Genomic DNA, 5,910 nt, shown 5'->3' on the forward strand with positions numbered 1-5,910 from the left:
TGGCAGGTATGAAGGACCAGATAACCACATCGCTTAAAAATTGTGAAGTATGTAGCATTAATAGCAGAAAAATGACCGGAGGTTGCAATTTTGTAACAATATTTAAGAAATTAGAAAAAGTAGCTGTAGACGTAATTGATATTGAGGAAAAATAAAGAGACATGCTATTAGGGATTTACCACTTTACAAGAAGAGTATAGGGCGAAAAGATGGAAAAACTGGGAAGTGATGTTATTACGAAAATTTTAGCATTATGGATATATGAAATGAATGCCCAGATGTTATATTACGGATAACGGTATAGAATTTGTCAGATAAAAGTTTGTATCTCCGTGTAAAGAAAACGGAATTATACAACGGAAAGTAGGTTTAGAAGCTCATAGGTTTAATTGAAGAATAGAACGATGTATTTGAACAATAAGGGAATCGATGATCAAACAAAAAGAAGGAAACCCAGAGGAAAAACTAGAACAAGCTGTAAGAACCTATAATAACACTCTACACACAGCGATTAAAAAACACCAATGGAAGCATGTAAAGAACAAGGAAAAGAAGTCTTTATTGAAAACGATAAAAAGGGTGGGTATGCAAGTAATTTTAACAAAGGCATAGAGAAAAATTTGAAGTAGATCAGGCTGTGTGAATCGCAAGATAAAAAACTTGGGTAAATAGATGAAAAGTACAAAATGAAGATTTACAAGTGTCGGTAAAATATTCGGAAACTATAGAATAATTCTTATTTTGTAAGGACTGATATCGTAAGATATATTAAGAAACGACATTATGACCTAAAAGATTTTAAAAATCAATAATTAGAAGCTTGTAACGTGAGACTACCCGTCTGGAGAGGGTGTTGGGGTTGAACCCCCTATTAAATAAATGTATAACATATAATCATTAATCTGAAAAAAAAGACTTGAATTATAAAGATAGTTAGATAAATTTTTTATTTTTATTTATTTAAGTTACATATTGATTAAAATGATAAATTTTTAAACAAAATATTCAGGAAGGTTTGAGGGCTAAAAGCTAACGTGTTAGGAACGTTAGGTAGGTAGGTAGGTGTATCTGTTATATTAAAAAATGTAAAGTTTGATGAAGAGAAAAACTATACTCTAATTTATTTTTGAATTCTAGCCACAAAATTAGAATATGTTGTACCGAAAGCATTATATACTTTTTCTATATTCTATAAATAGACTTTAAATCGACTCTTCAACATTAATCAAAAATTTATCCAGAGAAGCCTAATAAAGAATAGAAAGAAACAAATAATAAGTTAAATCATACAGTAAAATATACTATGACAAGTTTTTCGCAAATCAATTTTTAATTTTATAATTACGCACTTTTATTCGAACATAAAATGTTATTTGAAAACATTTAAAATAAAAAAATAAATTAGTAATTTTTTTATCCAACACATGACAAGAACAATATTTGTTTTGTTCTTCGTCACATAGAGTCATATACTAAGATCTAAAAGACTTATCAATTTCATAAAAAATTTGTAATATATCAAAATAAATTTTAAAAAGAAAACTTATCGCAAATTGTTTTCAAATTTAGCATTAGAACTTCATAATATAGGCATAATTTCTCAAAGTCAAAAAATGATGTTTATACAAAAAGGTTTACAATTAATAATTATTAGAAAATTATCTAGAATTAAAAGCAATTTTTTAGATTAAAGTTTTCTTCTTTATAAGATGAGTTTAGTTTTTTATTTAAAAGTTATTTAAATATAAAAATTAATATTTCTTTATAAAAAAATTTCAGTCATACGAAAATATTAAAATATACAAATTTTAATAATTTAATAATAGTATATCAATAAATATATTAAATAATTAAATCATTAAGAACAAAAAAAACCTTTTTATATGTACAATTTGATATCATTTGTCTCAATTCAATATTTTATAAAGGATCAAGCATATTATCATAGATAAATTAAAATGAAAAATATAAAAAAAGATTTAATATATGGTTTTATAACAGAGAAATTTCCTACTTAATCACTTGGGACGGTATCGTGACTAAGTTCCACAAATCAAATACCACAAGACTTGGAATCCCTAAGAAGGTAGAAGCGTACATCCAGATGATAACGCTAAAGAAGACGCTAGAAAGCATTCTCCGGACTACCAAATGAGAGATGACGAAGCCGTTGTGGAAAGGACTTTGGAGCCACAAAGCTACCTTTATACAGGAGACGCTAACGCGGAACCTACTCCTGTAAAACTATAAATATAAACTACAATAAGCATACTCTAATTAAATTCATTGATTAAAAAAAGATGAATATTTATCAAAATAATTAGATTATTTAAATGAAATTATGAATCAGACGAATTACTAAAAATAATTTAATATTAATATAAACGGTAAATATATAAAACAAGACACGGAATAAATTTAATTAACGTAAATAATTATACTTATCATAAAGTATTATTAATAAAGATGAATTTTAGAATTCCAGATTTTGTTATGTATATAACTTTAGAACTACAAGATAAAACAGATTTCTAATAAAGGGATATTTTATATCTACCAATAAATTATAATCGATTTGTCAAACAAAGTGTTCTAGCACATCTATCAAATAAATTCTTTAAACCAAATAATATATTTTATGTAAAATTTACATAATATCTTTAAAATTCAGAGTTTATTAGAAATAAACAACCAAGATACAACAATGATAATACAAACTGAAATCGCTAGAATTCAAAATTACTTATTCTAGTACCACAATTAATCTTTTGATATTATTGACAAGTCTATATATATTCAAATATTTCGGTTATACATAAAATAGATAGAATACTTTTTTTGTATTAAAATAACAATCCCAAATATTAATATATTTAGATCTGCATTAAATCCATCTTATCATCAAATTAAACGTGAATATTAAATAGAATCCTAAAAATATAAATCTTAGGCCCCAAATTATGTTATTTTTCGATTCTACTAATATTTTATCAATATCACATTAAGACTCAACTATTTCGCAATTAGAAGCAAAGTATCTATTAATAATCGCCTTTTTTGTAAATTTAATATTTTTAAAAATTGAATTCGTTACTAAAATATGATCACAAAGATCTTATTTATATTTATTAAATTTATTTGATTCAAAATAGAAAAATTTTAAAAATTCAATATAATGGTATAAATTATATATAAAGCTGAAGAATATATAATATTCAAAAACATAACTTTTATCAAAAATTTTATTAAAACACAAAACAAAAAAAACTAGTTACTTACAAAAAGAAATTTATTGATTTGTTTTAGCTATCACGAAAAATAAAAGAAGTGTAAACTAAAAGATTTAATAAGTATTATTAGTTATATATTGCCTTTTTTAGGTTAATGCGATCATATTCAACAAACTATTATTACAGTTATATAAAAATTCAAAATTCAACATTTATATTCCTTTTATAAAACCGTATCATTTTTACGTACTATCATGATTGACACACCTCAGGCTTTCCAAAATCCTATCAATTATACATACGTATTCACAGCTTTACGGTTCTCACATATAGGTTCATAAAATAATATATCCAACAAATTACATCATAATAATAAAAAACTAAATTAAATAATGTTTGCTAAAACTTGTTATTATGATTTTTTTACAATAAGAATTAGTTCAAATTTATAAAATAAAAGTTTTAATACTTTAATAAGACATAAGATTTTTGAATTTAATTGTTTAACGAAATAGTGTAATGAAGTAAATCATAATGAACATTGTGTAATGAACATAAACCTTACATAAAGAAATATATATTCAATAAATATATATTTAGGATAGATAAAAATAATATGCTCATGTAATGATAAATTAATATAGACCACAAAGTAGTGCTTTAAATATAACTTTAGTATGTGATAAGCATACAACTGATAATTTATTTTTTTTCCTTAAGATGAAGTTAAAAACAAATATAAAAACCTACGTAGTTAGAATTTGGAGAATTAGTTTTTTGATGATATAGGTAAATGACTGCTATAGATAAACATTTTAGATTTAAGATTCTTATTTAATAATTTGATTGATCCAACAAAATTTAAAATAAAAAGCAAAATCAATATCATATGCTGCATTTTATAATTTATTTTAGTTATCCATATAAATTTTTAATAGCAAAAGATATACTACAACTATACAATTAAATACACCTTACCTTCTAGTTCATGTTACTGTGTAAATACAAAGAATCAAAAAGTAGAAGATCTCATTATTTAACTTTATTATATTGAAATTCCTTAAGTTTTCTAATATAATCATTTAAAAGACAAATAACTATATAGATACAAGTTAGGGAAATAAAAAAAATATCTTTGAAAAACAATGTGTTCTAGGAAATAATTAACAATAAATTTATAGAAAATGTAATAATAAATTATCCTTCTCATAAATCTAAATTACAAAATAAAATTTTTCTGATTCAGATATAGCTTACATATATATATTAATAATAAAATACTTTACAAATGTTATATATGCTTGTCTTTGCAATCGTTTACTGAAAGTTTAAACAAATTTTTAAATTTATCCCATAAAGAGTAATTTCTTTTCATATCGCATTACCCTACTAATTCGTTTATAAGTTTTATTTTCGAAGGATAGTATTGCAGAACATTTTAAAATTCTTGTATAACACTGGTCTGTATAGATGACACAGTCCAAAATTTAGCTTGGGTCTATTGCATATATTCTCAAATATTACATTATTTAGATTTTAAATTACGTTTCCTAAATAAATAGTTGTAAACTAGTCGACAGAACCTTTGATCATAGATTATATTGCATTGTTTTCATAATATCATAATTTATTAAATACAACGTATGTTTGAATAATATTTATATTAGTTTAATCGAAACAAGCTTTTAACTTAGCAAACAATTATGAGTATACTTTATAACTAAGTGATATGATAATATAATAAAAAAAAAGGGATGGAATTTAATTTTGTATATTAAGTCAATTTTAGAGTTAACTGAAAAAAACTTTATTGAGAATCGTTTTTCTTGTAGGTAAGGTAAGTATGTTAGGTATTTTTTATTTAGAAAAAGACCAATTCTTAACTTAAGAAACAATTTAAGTCCGCAAAACAAAGGGATGAAAGTATTTTCTATTTATTTATATTTTTGTCTATTTAGATCATCAATTATGGTTTGTTAGTCCCTTAAAGTTTTTAGATGATCGATGTATGAAGAAGTTGTGCCAAAGAATTAACCATAATTTTTAATAGTGTAAATATAGAAATTCAACCTTTTAAATTGTACTTATAAAACAATAATATACTATATACACTATGAAGCTAAATTATTAAAAAATCTTTAACATAACGTATTTTAACAACAAACAGAAACATACTGTATCGAAATATTGGTTAATATATAAAAATCATTGGGGTACTAAGAAAAACAGAACTTATACTCTTTGAAAAAAACAATTGTAAATATGTATATGTATATATAAGAAGGATAATGAACTTGAAAGAAGAAGAAAATTAACTTTACTTATGAACAAAAAAAATTAACATGTATAGAATATGTATGTAAAGTAAGAAGTATTGGTTTTTGATGATATTTTTATAAGAAAAATAATTTCAAATTTTTTTATAGATAAGTAACTATAGCTTAATAAACATATAAGAATGAAATAACAACGTCGTAAAATTTAGAACGCCTAAGACTACATATAAATATATATTATTGGTATATAAGTGAACGTTGTGTGTCTTTTTTTGTTTTTGAGCCATATAAAAGATTTGTTATTTTTCCATCTCTTTCTTGTATATATATATATATATATATAAGAAGACAAATCTTGCAAAATATGAAAAAATTAAGAACAGCTGAAAATGCATATAAATTCA

This window comes from Vairimorpha necatrix, chromosome 12, assembly GCF_036630325.1.
Source record: "Vairimorpha necatrix chromosome 12, complete sequence".
Taxonomy (NCBI): domain Eukaryota; kingdom Fungi; phylum Microsporidia; family Nosematidae; genus Vairimorpha; species Vairimorpha necatrix.